The sequence below is a fragment of the Bubalus kerabau genome, chromosome 21, assembly GCF_029407905.1.
Source record: "Bubalus kerabau isolate K-KA32 ecotype Philippines breed swamp buffalo chromosome 21, PCC_UOA_SB_1v2, whole genome shotgun sequence".
Lineage (NCBI taxonomy): Eukaryota > Metazoa > Chordata > Mammalia > Artiodactyla > Bovidae > Bubalus > Bubalus kerabau.
This window is the reverse complement of record NC_073644.1, coordinates 23,941,022-23,961,201: the sequence shown is the minus strand read 5'-3', so window position 1 is coordinate 23,961,201 and position 20,180 is coordinate 23,941,022. Positions and strand designations below refer to the sequence as shown.

Genomic DNA, 20,180 nt, shown 5'->3' with positions numbered 1-20,180 from the left:
AGGAAAGGAGTATGTTTTGTGGAACATTTGTTTTGTGTGTGGCAGTTTTAAGTCACTTGTTTTTAAAATCAGTACTTTTAAATGGAAACAACTTGACCGAAGGTCTGTCACAGAATTTGAGATCCATTTTAAAAAGATTAGTGAGAAAACAAAATATTGTGTTAGTTTCAGGGGTACTACAACATGGTTCAGTTATGCATATACAAGTATCTATTCTTTTTCAAATTCTTCCCTCTTTTACTGTGTTTCTTAATACTGAGCAGAGTTCCCTATGCTGCATGGTAGGTCCTCAATGGTTATTAATTTTAAATATTGCTGATCCTCTTGCTATGTATTGTATTTCCAGAATGTATAAAATTATTGCTTTCCCCTCACTTTAAATCACCTTGGAGAAGGAAATGACAACCTGCTCCAGTATTCTTGCCTGGGAAATTCCATGGACAGAGGAGCCTAGCGGGCTGCATACAGTCCATGAAGTCGCAAAGAATTGGACATGACTAGTTATGTGCACCAGAGAAGGCAATGGCACCCCACTCCAGTACTCTTGCCTGGAAAATCCCATGGATGGAGGAGCCTGGTGGGTTGCAGTCCACGGAGTCGCTAAGAGTTGGACATGACTGAGCGACTTCACTTTCACGCATTGGAGAAGGAAATGGCAACCCGCTCCAGTGTTCTTGCCTGGAGAATCCCAGGGACGGTGGAGTCTGGTGGGCTGCCCTCTATGGAGTCGCACAGAGTCGGACACGACTGAATTGACTTAGCAGCAGCAGCAGCAGTTAAGCACGCACACACACACTTTAACTCAGAGAGCTATGGCCAGTCCCTGGGTCAGGCACAGGGGTTCATGAGAAGGTGAGGAGAAGCCAGCACCCTTTGGGGGACTGCCCGGTGCCCAGGAACTGAGTGAGTGTGTGTGGTTGGTAACACACCCAGTGTGCACGTGACTCCTCCTCTTTCTTGCTGTGAGGCTGGATCACTGAAGTGGGGGGGAGGGGCAGAGCCTTCCAAGAGGGTGGCAGCAATTGGGGTAGAAGGCAGACAGCAGGTGTCGGGGCCCAAGGTCAGGTAAGAGGAGGGATGGATGGTGAAAATGGAAGAGCATTGGGTGGCCTGAAACTGCCCACCTTCCAGTCCTGCCAGGAGAATGGTCAAAGGAACCCCCTGCTTCCTCTTGGGAGGATGACACGGGGAGGGACATACTTAGGGAATCTCCAGGAGGGTGGTGTATCGTGTCTGTTTTCTTCACTGCTGAATCCCAGGTTGGCCCTGCTTTAACGAGGTGGGGGATGGACACGGGGAGCGAGCCTTGAGCGGAGACATCGGAGGAGCAGGGCGGCCCTGGAGCCTGCAGAGATGAAAGGATGGGCAGGTTCACAGGGGAGCTGGAAGGTTTAGTGTTGGACATGTAAAGTTGAGACTGCAGGGTCCAGCCAGCCAGCCCCTTCTGCTCATCACCAACCCGTCTCCTGGAGGCCAGGGCGCCTTCAGGAGGCTGTCTCCATTTCCAGTGGCCTGCAGGGCCCCCTCCTCTGTCCAGTCTGTCCCTTTGCATTTTCCATCTTATGTTTTATGCTTCAGCAGACCGGCCGCCTTAGTCCCTCACATTCCTTGCTGTTTCACGCTGGCCTGCCCTTGCTTTGCCTTCACCCCACCCTCTGTCCCAGCCCCCTCCTCCTGGTTAGGTCATCACCTTCTCTTTACACAGATGGCTCTGGTACAAACTCATTCATTCATTCCACGGACACTTATTGCTGCCTGTAAAGTGTCAGATGTGACTGCTGGGTGCTGCCACCTGCCCCCATTCCCCCACCCTCCAGGCCACATAGGTGCTCCTTCTGAGCACACCTTTGAATCTCTGTTCAGTCCAGCATAATGGTTTAAAGCACAGGCCTTGTATCCCACAGATATAAAATTTGTATATCTGTGCTTCAATTTGTATATCTACGAAATGGGAATATACAACATCTTCCTTTGGGAAGCGGTCTTCAAGCCTAAAATTAAATTGCCCTGGAAGGCATTTCACACAGCGCTTGGCCCACTCAGAGACAGGGAGGTGTCCTGAGGATGCTTGTCTGTCTTGTAGCATCATGGGGTTGGGATTCCCTGACTGGGTCCCTTTCCTAGGGGACCCAGGGGCTGGCTTCAGGAAGGAAATAGGATTTAGCCAAGTCTGGAGCACAGAGGTGGCGTTAGGTGCATGGGAAAGGGGAGAGTGGGTTAGAGGCATGGAGAGTGAGGAGTATGAGTAGAAGCCAGCGGATGAAGGGTCTGGGATGCCAGACCCCAGTTCTGGCCTTGGTAATCAGGATTTGGTCCATCCATAGTGGGTCCTCATGATCAGCCAATTTGGGCTCAAGATCCGAGGCCTTCAGGCAAACTGAGAAAGGCAACCAATGTATTTGAGTGTCTAGAAAAGCATTTAGGATCTTGTGTAACATATGTGATCACTGAGGGGTGAAAGCGTTTGGGGAGTAGTAGTTTCAGCACTTCCAGAATACCCTGCCAAGAGGACCCAGGGCCGGGGGTGGGCAGGAGGGACTGGAGCTGCTTAAGTGGTGGAACCAGGAGGCAGGTCCGCTGTTTGTGGGATCAAGAGCTTCACTTTGCCTGAAACTCTGGGAGGACTTCCTAGGGCTTCCCACGTGGCACCATGGTAAAGAACCCACCTGCCAATGCAGGAGACATAAGAGATGTGGGTTTGATCCTTGGGTCGGGAAAATCCCCTGGAGGAGGGCATGGCAACCCACTCCAGTATTCTTGCCTGGAGAATCCCATGGACAGAGGAGCCTGGTGGGCTACGGTCCACGGGGTAGTAAAGAGTTGGCCGCGACTGAAGCAATTTAGAATGCAGGCACTGGGGGTGCTAGAATGGGTGGGTAGAGGCATTTTGATATGTCTGGGCTGTGACCTCCCCTCAAGCCAGCAAGGGCTACATTCTATGAGTAATAAAACATGCTAGCTGAAGTCTCCCATTATCTGCAATCTGTCCTCGCAGAAGATCCCATCCACCGCAGTCTTTTAAAGTGTCTTCTTTGCTCATGTTAAGTGGAAGAATTTGCTGGTGCACCCCACAGCAGGACTCTGTGTTCTAAATTTTCCTTACCGTCTGCTTCGCTTGCTGCTGCCAACTCCCCGTCTTTTGTGGCCTGGGTGACTGGTGCCTGGAGAAGAGTGTGTTGAGCTGAGTTGAGAGAAGAAAGCTGGTTTGGTTAGAAGAGTCTTATTTTGGATCCTGTGGCCAACGGCCAAAGTAATTTGACGTGCTTAATTTGATATTCCTGGCTGTCCACAACCTGAATTCAGCCCGTCTTTGTCCTGCTCTGCTGTTCCCTAACACATTGATCTACCAGCTGTTTCTTGCCTTTTCAGGCTCCCTCTTTAAATATCCAGAGAAGGAAATGTCAACCCACTCCGGTATTCTTGCCTGGAGAATTCTATGGACAAAGGAGCCTGGCAGGCTACAGTCCGTGGGGTTGCAAAGAGTCCGATACAACTGAGTGACTGTCACTCACTCACTCACTCGTTGAATATCCATAAGGGGAGATCCCTGGCAGTAAATAGAGAAGTTGATTCTGGGCCTTTGTGTCCTAGTGTGTTTTCCAGACTGTATACATTTGGGAAGGTAGGTTTGGGGAGGCAGGAAAAACTTGCCTTTAGGCAGCTGCACCTGCCTCCTGAGCTATTCTGAGTGAGCCACACTCTGTACCAGTGACTAGCTACTCCCTTTCCTCCAAACCTTCCTAGATTGCAGGGTCTGCTCTGACGGTTGCTGTGCCCTCAATGAAGCCTGCTTTGCTGGGCCTGGCCAGAAGTAATCATCCTGCTGCTCGCCCTCCCTCTCTACCTTTCCCCAATTTTCTTTCTCTTTGGATTATGATTTGCTGTTGTTCAGTTGCTAAGTCATGTCCAGCTCTTTGCGACCCCGTGGATTGCAGCATGACAGGCTTTCCTGTCCTTTACCATCTTCCAGAGTTTGCTCAAGCTCATGTTCGTTGAGTCAGTGATGCCATCCAACCATCTCATCCTCTGGCACCCCCTTCTCCTCCTGTCTCAATAATTTTGAATTCCTTTTCCCTTGGGAGAGGAGGGATACTCACTGGCTAGGATCCTGCTTTCATGGATCGTTGTATCCCCTGAAGTGATTGCCACTGCTTCCTCTAACTCTTTTTCAGTCACTTATTTTCTTTTTATTTTTCTTTTCTTCAAATTTATAGAATTAATTTTTTTTTAATGAGTTTTCCATCCTGGTTCTAGGTTTCTGGTATGTATTTTAGGAAGTGACTGAAGATGAAATCTGTAAAGATCATTTGCATTTCAAGTTTAATTCCTCATGTTACTGTCTAGTCTCTGAGGTCCCCTAGCCAAAAAACAAACAAACAAAAAAAAACGATTCTTAACCAGCACCGGCTGAGAAGCTGAAAGGCTGAGTAGAACTACAGATAGTCTCATGATGCTGAGGAGATAAAAATGACAAGTTAAGGGCTTATTACAAAGGTGGAGAGATCCTGGAAATACCTCATGGTTATAAATACCCTGTTGCTTCACTCAGGAACCCTGAAGGACTGTATCCTAGGAGAAATGGCTTACTAAAAATAGGCCAACAGTTATAAAGACTGAAACCCAACCTCAAATTAGCTGACCAGAATAGACCAAGTTTACAAAGATTGAAACCAAGCCTTGAATCAGCTCAACCGCTGATTGGATTAAGATAATCTATTCCTGATCTAGTTGCCTGCCACAAACTGAAGAAAATCATGTAACAACATCTAGCTCCTTTGCAGTTTTAAATATATTTATATAAAACATTCATCATTTAGCTAAAGAAATACCAGGCATATAAACAGGCAGGATCAAGAGAAGAAAAAGACACTCAAAACAGACCCACAGGTGATGCATATACTCTAATTATCTGATAGACATTAATGTCAGTGATTAATAGATTCAAGAAAGAAAATGAAAAGATGGAGAGTTTCATCAGAGAACTGGAATCTACTTATATATAAAAAATCAGATAGAAATCCTAGAACTGAAATAGTCAGTAATATTAAGCATGCCTGTGTGCTAAGTTGCTTCAGTCATGCCTGACTCTGTGACCCTGTGGACTGTAGCCCACCAGGCTCTACTGTCCATGGGGTTCTCCACTGGTGGATTTAAACAGTGGCATAGATGCAGTTGTAGGGAGATTTAGTGATCTGTAAGAGCAGATAAGTGAGTAGAAATATCCTGCCTAAAACAGGGAGAGAAAAAAAGATGAAAAACAAAGGAAATATCCACCAAAACTAAATGATACATAATGAAAAGGCCTAACACACATGTAATTGAAATCCCAGAAAAATAATGGAAGAAGTAAAATTCCAGGAGATACTAACGGAATTTTCTGAAAACAATGAAATATACCAAGCCACAAACTCAAGTAGTACTGTAAACCCCAAGCAAGAGAATATAAAGAAAAAAGAAATTTATCAGTAATATTTCTGAAAACCAAAGACAGAAATGAAATCTGAAAGCAGTCCAAGCAAAAAGACATAATTACCTTCAAAGAAAGAACAGGAAGACTGACAACTGAGTCCTTAACTGTAATGATGGACTCCAGAAAGCAAATATGTCTTGAAACTGTTGAAATGTTTCAATCTAGATTTCCCTCACAGATTTCACAGATTTCCCTCTAGATTTCACAAAGGTGAAATAAAATCATTTCTAGACAAGTAGAGACTGAATTTATTGTCAGCAGACTCACTCTAAAAATAGTAAAAGGAGTTCTTCAGAAAGAGGCATATGACCCCAGATAGAGGCGTGGATATGTAGACGGGAATGAAAATCAGTGGATAAAGTAAATACATGAGTAAATCTAAATGAACTGCTGACTGTACAGATGTCTCATGGGATTAAAGTACATGTGAAAACAAAATATACAACAAGGAACAGTAGAAAAGAATGAGGGGGATAAATTGAATTAAAGTGTTTTAAAACTCTTATTTTCTGGAGAACAGGAAGGTGTTAGTCAATTATAAGTCAAGGATGTTGTTTACATGATACCCTTAAAATAACAGTAAAAGAATATAAAGTTAACCTAGTAGAGAAGGAGATTTTTAAAAATGCAAGATTAACCTTGAAGAGGTTGAAAATTGAAATAATTGAGAGAAGAAGGGACATTAAACATAAAGGACAAATAGAAAGCAAACAGAACATAGATTTAAATCCAGATCTATCAGTAATTATATTAAATGAAAATGGACTAAATATTCCAATTAAAACTCTTTAGTTGTGAAACTTATTTTAAAAAAATGCAGCAAAATCCAATTAGATGCTACTTGCAAAAAGATGTTAAGTACAGAAATACAGGAAAACTGATAGTAAATGAATGTAAGAAAGATATACCAAGCAAAAAAGGTGATATTGGAAATGACACAACATATACCATAAGATAGACTTCCCAGGTGGCTCAGTGGTGAAGAGTCCACCTGCCAATGCAGGAGATGCAAGTTGGATCCCTGGGTCAGGAAAATCCCTGGAGGAGGAAGTGGCAACCCACTCCAGTATTCTTGCCTGGAGAATTCCATGGACAGAGCAACCTGTTGGGCAACAGTCCATGGGATTGCAAGGAGTTGAACACAACTTAGTGAGCGTGGACTTCCCTGGTGGCTCAGACGGTAAAGCGTCTGCCTACAATGCGGGAGACCTGGGTTCAATCCCTGTGTCAGGAAGATCTCCTGGAGAAGTGAATGGCAACCCACTCCAGTATTCTTGGACTTCTGGTGGCTCAGATGGTAAATCGTCTGTCTACAATGTGGGAGACCCGGGTTCAATCCCTGGGTTGGGAATCCCCTGGAGAAGGAAATGCAATCCACTCCAGGACTATTGCCTAGAAAATCCCATGGACAGAGGAGCCTGGTAGGCTACAGTCCATGGGGTCGCAAAGAGTTGGACACGAATGAGCGACTTCACTTTAGTGAGTATGAGACTTTACGTCAGAAAACACTTCTAGTTAAAAAGAGGGGCAATTCATCAGGGAGATACCAGAAAACCTATTTGTTTGCATCTAGTTATAGAATGTATAAAATTGCAAGAAAAAATAGACAAATTTATAATTAGAGTGGGTTTTAGCATACTCTTAGTAACTGATTGCAGAAGCTGACAAAGAAATCTGTACAGCTATAGAAGATTGGAATCAGTTCAGCTGCTCGGTCATGTCTGACTCTTTGCGATCCCATCGACTGCAGCAAGCCAGGCTTCTCTGTCCATCACCAAATCCCGGAGCTTACTCAGACTCATGTCCATCGAGTCGGTGATGCCATCCAACCATCTCATCCTTTGTCATCCCCTTCTCCTCCTGCCTTCAATCTTTCCCAGCATCAGGGGCTTTCCCAATGAGTCAGTTCTTCACATCAGGTGGCCAAAGTATTGGAGTTTAAGCTTCAACATGAAGTCCTTCCAATGAATATTCAGGACTGATTTCCTTTAGGATTGACTGGTTGGATCTCCTTGCAGTCCAAGGGACTGTCAACAGTCTTCTCCAACACTACAGTTCAAAAGCATCAGTTCTTTGGTGCTTAGCTTTCTTTATAGTCCAACTCTCTCATCCATACACGTCTACTGGAAAAACCATAGCTTTGACTAGATGGACCTTTGTTGGCAAAGTAATGTCTCTGCTTTTCAGTATGCTGTCTAGGTTGGTCATAGCTTTTCTTCCAAGGAGCAAGCATCTTTTAATTTCATGGCTGCAGTCACCCTCTGCAGTGATTTTGGAGCCCCCCAAAATAAAGTCTCTCACTGTTTCCATTGTTTCCCCATCTATTTGCCATGAAGTGATGGGGCCAGATGTCATGATCTTAGTTTTCTGAATGTTGAGTTTTAAGCCAGCTTTTTCACTCTCCTCTTCCACTTTAATCAAGAGGCTTTTTAGTTATTCTTCGCTTTCTGCCATAAGTGTGGTGTCATCTGCATATCTGAGGTTATTGATATTTCTCCCGGCAATCTTGATTCCAGCTTGGGCTTCATCCAGCCTGGCATTTTTCATGATGTACTCTGCATATAAGTTAAATAAGCAGGGTGACAATATACAGCCCTGACATACTCCTTTCCTGATGGAACCAGTCTGTTGTTCCATGTCCAGTTCTAACTGTTGCTTCTTGATCTGCATACAGATTTCTCAGGAGGCAAGTCAGGTGGTCTGGTATTCCCATCTCTTTCAGAATTTTCCACAGTTTATTGTGATCCACACAGTCAAAGGCTTTGGCATAGTCAGTAAAGCAGAAGTAGCTGTTTTTTCTGGAACTCTTGCTTTTCTGATGATCCAGCGGATGTTGGCAGTTTAATCTCTGGTTCCTCTGCTTTTTCTAAATCCAACTTGAATATCTGGAAGTTCACGGTTCACGTACTGTTGAAGCCTGGCTTGGAGAATTTTGAGCATTACATTGCTAGCGTGTGAGATGAGTGCAATTGTGTGGCAGTTTGAATATTCTTCGGCATTACCTTTCTTTGGGATTCGAATAAAAACTGGCCTTTTTCAGTCCTGTGGCCACTGCTGAATTTTCCAAAATTGGAATACTAATAAGCAAAATATCCTAACTGATTATATAGACCACTACACCCAAGGATTGTGGAATACATGTTGTTTACAAATGCACATGGCACATAATTTAGCATATTTGGGTCTTAAAGAAATTTATTCCATAAATAAAACCCTTCCTATAAAGAAATCTCAGTCTCACATGTCTTTGATAGTGAATTTGCCAAATATTTAGAGAAGAAGTAGGACCAATCTTGTACTGAGTCCTCTGGAGAATGGAAAAAGAGTTGAACATTTCCCTGTTCATTTTATGAGACTAGCATAACCCTGAACCCCAGACTTGACAAGGACATTACAAGAAAGGAAAACTGTCTAGGTCAATCTCTTTCATAAGTGAAGATATAAATCTGAACAAAATATGGGCAAAATAATTTCAACAGTATATTCAAATGATGGGCTTCCCTATTGGCTCAGTCAGTAAAGAATCCATCTGCAATGCGGCACACCTGGGTTTGATCCCTGGGTTGAGAAGATCCCCTGGAGGATGGCATGGCAACCCACTCCAGTATTCTTGCCTGGAGAATCCCCAAGGACAGAGGGGCCTGGCGGGCTACAGGCCATGCGGTCGCAAAGAGTTGGACACAACTAATTGACTAAACACACATATTCAAATGATGGGACAGAGCACCAAAATTCAGTCTAGAAATGAAATATTTGGTTTAATATTAAAGTGCATTGTTATTCAATATGCTAACAGTCTGAAAGATAAAAATAATTTGCTCACAATACAGAAAAAGCATTTGATAAGGTTTGTACTCATTTATGATAAAAAACAACCTTAAGAAACTTGGATCTCCGTGAACCGCTGATATTGATAAAAGATATCTTTTAAGAAATAGAGCAAACATTATATTTAATGGTAAAATTTTGAAAGCCCTGAAATTGAGACTGAGATAGGGAAGTTAGCTGTAATCACTTCTTTTCAGCAAAAATTAGAAAATAAAAATGACAGGAGTCAAATCATCACATATCTAGGGATACATTTGACCAAAGATATTTAAGACCTCTACTTAGATATGGGAGATATTTAAAAACACTAAATTAAACAGATATAAAATGTTCATAAGTTGGAACCTTCAGTATTATGAAAATGTAATTCCAGTTAAAATCCCAGGAGAGTTTTTGGTAGAATTGCCAAATGGATTCTAAAATTTGTGTGGAAATGCGTAAGGCCAAAAATGTTCAAGATAGTCATGAAAAGAGCAAAGTTGAAGCACTTACACTACCAGAAATCAAGAATTCTTTTAAAGTTATAGTAAGCAAAACATTGTGGTATTGGTGCAAGATTTGATAATTAGACCATTGGGACAACGTAGAGTCCAGAAACATAGCCACACACGTCGGTGATGACTGCGGTTATGAGGCAGGGTAGTGGGAGACTTTGTTCTCTGAGTACAGTGCTGGTCTGCGCACTCAGTTGTGTCCAACTCTTTTGAGACCCCATGAACTGTAGCCCGCCAGGCTCCTCTGTGCATGGGATTCTCCAGGTAGGAAAGCTGGAGTGGGTTGCCATTTCCTCCTCCAGGGGATCTTCCCGACCCAGGGATTGAGTCTCCTGTATTGTAGGTGGATTCTTTACCGCTGAGCCACCAAGAAAGCCTGAACAGTGCTGGGCCAATTAGATACTCACATGGGAACAAATGAATCTTGACCCTTATCTTGCACTGCATTCAAAATTCAATTCCAGTGCATCACAGATCTAATGGTGAAGGGTAAAACAGTACAGCCTTAGACGATAACATAAAAATAGTCACAGCTTTGGGTGGGCAAAGATTTTAGACAAGGTATAAAACATACTAGCCATAAAGGGATCAGTTAATGGAGTACATTAATGTTAAGATCTTATTGATCAGAAGACATCAATACAAGTGAAAGGGCAAGTCACAAAGTGGAAGAAGATAATTATGCACTCTTTGTGTGAACTGAAGTGAAAGTCACTCAGTCATGTTCGACTCTTTGTGACCCCGTGGACTATACAGTCCATGGAATTCTCCAGGTCAGAATACTGGAGTGGGTAGCCCTTCCCTTCTCTAGGGGATCTTCCCAACCCAGGGATTGAACCCAGGTCTCCTGTATTCCAGGTGGATTCTTTACTAGGTGAGCCACCAGGGAAGCCTACTCTTTGTGTATATATATGTATTTAACGAAGGACTTTATTCAAAATGTATAAAGAGCCTCTGCTGCTGCTACTGCTGCTAAGTCACTTCAGTCGTGTCCGACTCTGTGTAACCCCATAGACGGCAGCCCACCAGGCTCCCTGGTCCCTGGGATTCTCCAGGCAAGAGCACTGGAATGGGTTGCCATTTCCTTCTCCAATGCATGCAAGGGAAAAGTAAAAGTGAAGTTGCTCAGTCATGTCCGACCCTCAGCGACCCCAGGCTCCTCCATCCATGGGATTTTCCAGGCAAGAGTACTACTTTTACTAAATAAGAAAAAAGACACAATTGAATAGAAGAATAGGCAGAAATCTTAAACAGGCACTTTAAGATGATATACAAATGGCCAATAGACTTTATTGATCAGGGAAATGTAAATTAAAACTGCATACCCACTAGAAGGGTTGAAATGCAAAAGCACAATAATACTAGCAGCTGATAAAGATGTGGAATCAAAGCAATACTTGCATACTCACTTTTCAGTGCTCTTTTGTAGCTGCAAAGCTGAGTATCTGCGTGCTCTATGATCTAGCAATTCCACTCCTAAACAGAGACCCAAAAGATATGTATACATACATGCCCCCAAAGACATACAGACATATACACACACTACATATATATGTATATATACACATACATATACACACATGCATAACAAATGATGTGCATCTATCTATTAATGAATGTCTACACTGACTCGATGGACGTGCGTCTAAGTGAACTCCGGGAGTTGGTGATGGACAGGGAGGCCTGGTGTGCTGCGATTCATGGGGTCGCAAAGAGTCAGACACGACTGAGTGACTGAATTGACTGACTGACTGACAGTAGTAATTTGTGTGATAGCAAAGCAAAGCTGAAATAATGTAAAGTTTATCAATGTGGAATGGATAATTGTATTTATACAATAGAATACTAAACAGCACTGAAAATGTATGGTTATATGTAGTAACATGGATGAGTCTCATAAACATATAGCAGAGTGAGAGGAGTAAAAGAAGACATAGGAGATTATTTACTGTAATTTATATCAAGTTCAATACAGGGAAACTAGTTTATGATTTTATAAATTAAGATAGCTCTTACCTTTGGTGATAAGGAGGTTTTAGTGGCTGATTGGGGCCCCTGGGGGTACTGGTAATGTTCTACTTTTTTGAAATCTGAGTGGTGGTTACATGGGTGTGATCCCTGTGAAAATCCATTGATTTGTATACTTTTCTAAATGTCATACTTAAATAATAATGTTAAAAAAACTTGCTGAGGAAAGCGCAGAGGATAGAAGCAGTTGGCTTTTGCCATTTGAGGATTGGCTGTCTGGAAAGAGGGAGGTGACGATCAACTTCCTGACTTAGCCCATCCCTGAGCACCATGGGTGCTTTAGCATCATGGTCTCTGAGGAGCCTGAGGGCCAGGAAGCAGTGAAGTGTCTATCGCTGTGGCCCTTTGTCTCCCTTGGAGACACTGGAGCTCCATGGGCTCGGCTGTATCCATAATAGATGATGCTGGCGGGGTCGAGTGCAGTGGGCAGGAGGCAGGAAACCAGAGACCCCTGTTCCTCTCCCCTCCCCTCCCCCTCCCCACTCCCACCCTCTCCTCTTTTCTTACTCTGCTGCAGAGAGCCGGGATTCTTGCTCGGGAGTCCACACCCACAGATGAAAAAGACAGAAGGATATTTATTTAGAAAAAGGACAGATGTAAATTCGTATTTTGTAGACGAGACACAAATGCTTAGACTTCAGAATGTTGGTGGAACATCAACCCTGTGGGCAGTAGAGAGGACTGCTTTGAGAAGACAAGAATTGCATTTTCAGAAACTGAATGAAAAGATGTGAAAAATTTTATTCAGGGAATGTTATGAACTGAATGCTTTTTGTCCCCCTTCCCAATTCCTGTATTGAAGCCCCCAACCTCGAATGTAATGGTACTTGGAGCGGGGACTTCTGCAAAGTAATAGGCTTAGATGAGGACATGGTGGGGTGTGCTCTTGATGGCAGTATATATATTCAAGTGCCCTTTTATTTCCCTAAAATGTAAGTGCCCTTATATTTACCTAAAAAGCCCTTATAAGAAGAAGAGGGGCCAAGGAAACTGGTTCTCTCCATACTACGCTCCAAGGGAAGTCCATGGAGCTCACAAGGTGGCTATTTACAAGTCAGGACAAGGGCCCTCACCAAGAACTGAATCTGTGGGCTCATTAATCGTGGACTTCCCAGCCTCTGTGAGAAATACATTTCTGGTGTTTAAGTCACCAAGTCTACAGTGTTTTGTTATAGCAACTGGAGCTGACTAAGACAGGGAAGTAAAACTTGACTTGGTTTAACACCTCTGATTCCTGCAAGCTGGGGTGGTTGCCCTTTCCCTGTGGATTTTATCTGCAGACTGGGACCTCTGGGACCCACTTTATCTGGCACCACTGGGAAGCCCAGCCCATCCATCTTTTGTGAGCATGGCAGTCAAGTTGAAATAAAAAATGCCCTTTGTAAGAACTAAAGTTTTCAGCCTGGTCCCATCTTGGTATTGAGAAAAGTCAAGGAAAGAAACCAGAAACACTTGAGTTTCTGGTAACAGAAAGTTTCAAATATGCACGCCGGTACCATAGTTAGGTTGATCTCCAAATCAGGGTTTCCCTTTAAATTTTGCTTGTTTTCAGTATAACCAAATAGGTCATAATGCCTTATTTACTCCTGAAAAAGTGATCATAAAGGTATTTGCTTTTGGGACTTAATTAGCGCCTCTTCTCCTACATCAAGTGGGAAATGAAACTTATTTTCTCCAATTTAACAGACAGTATGTTTCAGTGGTATAGAATTTTCTCCACAGATTTCACACTAATAAGATAGTTTAAACTGCTCTACTTCTTGAGAAAATAATACTGGCTTGTTTGGTTTGTGCAAAAGTCAAAAGAATGTCAGTGGTTTAGGAAATAGACTTAGCAGGAGCAGGTGGCCAGCTGAGTTGTCTTCACCACACCCACCATTTCTGTGCGCTGAGTCTGGCATTTTAATCCACTGATTCAAGAGTCTGCAACGACCAGTTATCTGCACCAGCCAAAAATAGGCACAGAATCTGTTGCTTTGCATGGTATCTCTGCAAAGCATGTCACGAGGTTTCTTTGAATTGGGAGATTTTCCTGCTAATTTGGGAAGCAGCCGAGGAGACCAACAGAGGTCTCGAGTGTCCCTGGGATCTACGCTGCCCTCCCCAAGGAGGCTCAGGTCTTTCCCTGGTTCCCCAGAGCCTGACTTTTCCCACAGCAGTGCTGAAACCACAGACTGCATCAGCTTTATTTACAAAAAAAAAAGTTTTAATTGTGTTTATCAAAGGTAAGTAAAATCCACTGGCACAGTGCAATTCAAGTTTTGTGAGGATTAGACGTTGCTACATATGTAGCATCTAGATTGTGCTTGGAATAGGGTAGATTCTAAAAAGATGGTTAGTCGTGTAGGTGTGTTGTGTGCTAGCCATGGCTAGATGCTTTACCTACAGAATGTTGACTCCTCACAACAGTTCTGCAAGATACTTATCTACTTCTGCAAGATAAGTAGCTCTTATTTTGGGCTTCCTAGATGGCGCTAGTAGTAAACAACCTGCCTGCAATGCAGGAGACATGAGACGTAGGTTCGATCCCTGGGTCGGGAAGATCCCCTGGAGGAGGGCATGGCAACGCACTCCAGTATTCTTGCCTAGAGAATCCCATGGACAGAGGAGCCTGGTGGGCTACAGTCCATGGAGTCACAAAGAGTCGGACACAACTGAAGCAACTTAGCAGCAGTTCTTATTTCATTAATAAGGAAGAAGAGCTTCAGAGAAGTTAAGTAATTTATGTAAGGTCACACAGCTACTGGATGGCTGGGCTGGGGACTGAATCCGAGTCCATCTTCTCCTCCTCCTTCTCCACCACCACTGCCGTATTCTCTCTAAATGTGTTTCTCAAGTTGGGATCTGGGCTGCCTGGAAAGTTTGTGGAAGTTTTCTTAGGGAGGTTGTCGATGAGTTTATAGTTTGAAAGATATTGCTTTGTGCAAGAAGTCGGCGAGTGTTTTCTTTAAAGAACCAGATAGTAATTTATGTTTTAGGGGCCATACTCTCTCTGTTGCAGCTACTTAATTCATCTGCTGCTGCTCACAGCATGGGCAGTATTTAACCAAATAGATATGTCTATGTTTGAATAAAACTTTATTTATGGGGAACTTCCTGATGGTCCAGTGGTTAAGACTCTTCTTCCAATGCAGGGGGTGTGGTTTTGATCCCTGGTTGAGAAACTAAGATCCCATATGCTACATGGGATGGTGAAAAAAGAAATTAAAAAATAAAATAACATCTGCAGAAACTTAAAAAATCCAAACCTTTGTTTATGGACATGGGTGACTGGCTGGATTGGGTCTGCAGGCTGTTGTTTGCTGACCCGTTTTATTCCGTGATACCTTCTATTCTCTTCAAACCCCTGCAGCCTTGGGTGCTCCAGCTTCTCTGTCTGTCATCTTAGCAGCTTCTACTCTATCTGCTCAGTTGTCAAAATCCCACATTCTACAAAGTTCCTGACCTTATGGAACCAACAGCCTGGCGGGGGGAGACAAATGTATGCCACATGGTGAAGGGTAAGAAGAAGAAGGCAAGGGATTGGAGAGTGATGGTGGCAGTGAAGGAGGGACTCTGAAAAGATGATGCTGGAGCAGAGCCCTACCAGAAGGGAGGCATAAACTACGTGGCTGTCTCAGGTGATGTGTTCCAGAGAGAACAGCAAGTGCAAAGGTCCTGAGGCAGCAGTGTGCTTGGCCTGTCTTAGAAACAACCAGGACTCCAGAGGGGCCGGGGTGCAGTGGGTGAGGGCAAGAGTGGTGGGAGAGGGGCAGGCAGGCAGGTGAGAGGCAGTTCACGGAGGGCCTTGGAGGTCATTGCAGGGCTTTATAATGAGTGGCCACTGCAGGGGGGGTTGGTTTGAGCAGCTGAGTGTCATAATCTGACATGGAACAAAGGATCCCTTTGAGCTGCTGAGTGGAGCGAGTGTATAGGGTGAGAGGAGGGGGAGGCTGGGAGCCATTTAGAGAAGGATGGTGGGAGAAGCCTATAGATTCTAAATATATTATGACACCAGAGCCAATGCTTTCCCGACAGATTGAGTAGGATGTAGGAGGAACAGAGGGGTCAAAGTTGACTTGAGGTCTTGGCCAGAGCGGGTGGAAAGTCAGAAAGTGAAAGTCGCTCAGTCATGTCTGACTGTTTGCAACCATGGACTATACAGTCCATGGAATTCTCCAGGCCAGAATACTGGAGTGGGTAGCCTTTCCCTTCTCCAGGGGATCTTCCCAACCCAGCAATCAAACCCAGGTCTCCCGCATTGCAGGCGGATTCTTTACCAGCTGAGCCACAAGGGGAACCCAAGAATACTGGAGTGGGTAGCCTATCTCTCCTCCAGCAGATCTTCCCGACCCAGAAATAGAACTGGTGTCTCCTGCATTGCAGGCAGATTCTTTACCAACTGAGCTATGAGGGATACCTATGGAACGTCAGAGTTGCCCTTTGCTGAGGGGGGAGGACTGTGGGAGCAGATTTGCCAGGAAGATGAGATCGGGTGCTGCTGCTGCTGCTAAGTCGCTTCAGTCGTGTCCGACTCTGTGCGACCTCATAGACAGCAGCCCACCAGGCTCCCCCATCCCTGGGATTCTCCAGGCAATAACACTGGAGTGGGTTGCCATTTCCTTCTCCAATGCATGAAAGTGAAAAATGAAAGTGAAGTCACTCAGTCGTGTCTGAACCCCATGGATTGTAGCCTACCAGGCTCCTCTGTCCATGGGATTTTCCAGGCAAGAGTACTGGAGTGGGTTGCCATTGCCTTCTCCAGAGATCGGGTGGGATGTGTTGAGTTGGGACTGCCAGTTGATAACCAGTTGCAGAAGTCAAGTAGGCAATGAATTTGCAAGTTAGGAGTTTAAACTGGGACTCTACAGAAGAGAATCAGCAGGGGATGGTGGGCTTCAAAGCCAGGGATGGGCTGGGATTGCCTAGGGAGTAAGTCAGAGAAAGAGTGGCCTGACCTGGAGGCCATGGCCCCCTCTTGTCCCCACTTCCTGCCCCTGCCAATTTCAGGCCTCAAGACTCTTACGTAAAAGCATTTTGAAGACTTTCTTGTCAGTCCAGGGGTTAAGACTCTGTGCTCCCAGTGCAGGGAGCACAGGTTCAATCCCTGGTTGGGAAAGTAAGATCTTGCTACCACACAGCACCGCCTAAAAATAAGTAAATGAATAAATAAAAGCATTTTGATAGCTTCCTTCCTAGTCTGTTATCTGTGGAACTACCAGGGATTCCTGGAGCCCATCACCCGCCATGTCCCTCCCCTCTGAAACCTTTGGGGTGTCTGTGCAGCCTGCAGGAGAATGTGGGGGTACAATCTCTCTCCTGTCCTCCCCACATTGCTGATCTGCAGTCTGCCTGTGGGCAAAGCCAGTGATGTCTGCTGCTGTCCCTGCTTGTCCTCAGCCTGCATGGTTCTTCCCACCTACAAGCACCACCCCTTCCCCAACATCATGTCATAAATACGTGTAGCCATTGTGCTGAAGACATGAAAGGATTCTAGAGAGATGTCAGTCATTGCGTGTGAAGACTGACATCTTTAAAAAGTATTCCCTTGTGATGATGAAGAAGGTATTGGAGATGTGGTCATGTTTGGGAGACAGAGAGAGAGTGGATAAGTTGAGTTTTAGCCATAAAGGGACACAGAAGGGATGAGGCCAGCTAGCATGGTGCTCTTGTCCAAGGGTGAGCAGTTTCCCAGCAAAGTTACGAACCCAGGAGCCACATCCCAACAGGAGAGAGCATCCCAAGGAATAACTTAAGCAGGTTTAACTTAACAGACACTTAACTGGGGCACTACTGGCCTGCCTCGAGCAGCCTGGGGCTGAGGAAGAGCAAATAGCTTTCTGTTGTTTCTATCAAGTGACATCAATTGATAATGCCTGCCTGGGGGTGCAGTCAAGGTCAGGTCTCAGAAGAATGAAGACCGTCTTTGATTAGTCATGTCTACCAGGAGTCTGTGGGGCTGGGTTTGCTTCAGGACCACCCTGGGTGTTTCTGAACTGATATAGCTGTCCTGGACACAAGAGCACTGGTTCTGTCCATCCACCCATGGGGAATCCTGCAGTGTGATCTGGCCACCCATCGAGTTAGATCTGACGGGAAACTAACCGGCGGAAGTGCAAAGTAACCAAATGCATTCGCTTTTAAAAAGTCCCAGGTTTTCTCCTTCTGCGTTGGAGGTGACCCTTCACATTGTGGTCTGTGTTTTACATCATGGAGCGAATTACAGAGAAGCTTCTAAAGAAGTGAAAACAAAGCATCTGGGAGAAAAGTACATCCCCAGTAGCAGGAGATTTCTTTCACCAAAAGGAAATGATGTTTGTGAAAGTATTTCAAGTGCTATAAAGTGCTCTATAAATGTAACAATTTATTATTATGCGCTGCTGGAGGGAAACCAGCTAAGCCATAACACTAACAATTACAGAACAGATTCCCTACAATTAAGTTGGAACTTGCAGAGAGCCTCTGAGGAAGGGCTTTTCCTGAACTGGATGAGGCCCTTGCTGGTGAGCCCAGGCTGATGGCAGGGACCTGTGTCCCATCGGGGCTTGTGGTCCACTGTGGAGAGGGGCAGTTTATCCAGTAGGGATCCAGCCCAGGCAAGGGTGGCTGTTGCCTCCAGTGCTCTGTGCGTTGGCTTCAGATGGGGAGGCAAGCTAGTCACTGAAAATGACTGTCTGCTGGACAGGCAGACGCCAGAGCTGGCCTGAGCCAACCTTTACCCTCGAGAGGAGACATTCTCTGCTCCCTCCCAGCCCCTTCCAAGCCCCTCCCGTGCCCTTTCAGTACCGATAACATCAGATCACAAATATTTTTGAGTACTAATTTCTTTATAAGACTCTGCTTCTTCTGATTTCCGCCAAAGAGGTGTATATCCATTTTTTTTTCCTATTTTCTTTCATAAAAGGGTGAAAAATTATAAACAATAAGGTACAAATAATTGTCTTTTCTGGTATGAGATAGAGGCTATGAAATGCTCACTGTCAGTAAGCATCCAAAAACGTTGAATTGGCGGGTAATTTTTTAAAAAATTGTACTTATTTTTTTATTCTTGGCTGTGCTGAGTCTTTGTTGCTGTGAGGGCCCTTCTGTAGTTGCAATTCAAAGGCTTCTCATTGTGGTGGCTTCTGTTGTTGAGGAGCACAGACTTTAGGGCATGCAGGATCAGCAGTTGTGGCTCCTGGGCACAGGCTCAATCGTTGGTCGCTCATGGACTTGGTACTGTGTGACATGTGGGATCTTCTTGGATCAGGGATCGAACCCGTGTCTCCTGCGTTGGCACGGAGATTCTTCACCACTGAGCCACCAGGGAAGCCTTGAAGGGGCAGACAATTTAAGAATCTTCAAGAGGAGGGTTTGAGCTACTCTTCTTGGTTTCTAGACGTACTCAACTGACAAAGAAACAGGACTGATTGTCACGAACTGCATTAGGAGTTAGTCTCTCTATAGGTACTGCTTGTCCCTCTGAGCACATCGATGTCAGCAGATGACAGGTGTGGCATTTGCTGGCCTGGGTGCTTCCCTCTATCACTGTATGGCTTCTAGGGGGTGCATATCAGGGGCAGTTTCTCCTGTTGTAGTGGTCTGCATCCAGGTAGGAGGGAGAAAACACACAGTGATTTAAACAGGGGAAGTTTAATACAAAGAATTACTAAACTCTGATGAAAGAGTAGCCGTAGGATAAATGAAAACTCCTTGTGGTACATACCCCAGGGCTGAGGGAGAGCAATCAAGGAAGGACAGACTTGGAAGGGGTTCAGACCTTGTTGGAGAAGGTATAGTTGACCACATTGAATGGCAGAGAAATTTGCTGGTTTCACTGGTCCTTAGTCCCTGGGGAAACGGGAAGCAGGCCTCCAGCGTTCAGGCAGCTGCTGTTGTGAGTGTGCCATGGGTGGAGGATACTCAGTGTGGGAGGCTGGTGCACAGGAGTCTGCCTGGAAGACCACACTGTCAGGAGGACCACAGGGGATGAGGCTGGGGGAGGTAACAAGGGAGCAGAGGGAAAGAGGATGCCAGCATGCCCAGGAGGCCTGGAAGGCCCGATGTCTGTCCTGGGAGGGCTCTGCAGGGTCTGTGAGGTTGCGGGAGACAGCAGCTGCTGGGTGGGGGTGGCTGAGCCCCTGCTGGATGTCCTCACCCCATACCATCAACTCTGTCCCCCTGCAGCCCCTTCCTCCTGCGTCGTCCCTCCAGCACCTTCTGTTGACAAAGCTTAACACTGTGCTGCTGTAAAGGAGAAATGCTTGAAGAAATTGCTTTCATTATTGCAGAACATGTATTGAAGGGTGAATCTGGAGTTGAGAGGGAAACTGATGGATAACTGGCTTCCTTGGCCCCCTTCCCTGTAGCACCCGTGGTCCCAGGACCTCTGTGAGGAGGGA

The 20,180-nt window shown here is 45.0% G+C and overlaps 1 protein-coding gene across 7 annotated transcripts in view; it reads left to right on the top strand.

The window, feature by feature from the left end:
* FHOD3 (formin homology 2 domain containing 3) overlaps nt 1-20,180 on the top strand; it is a 524,125-nt gene that overhangs the window by 19,552 nt on the left and 484,393 nt on the right. The gene's annotated exons all lie outside the window — the stretch shown is intronic.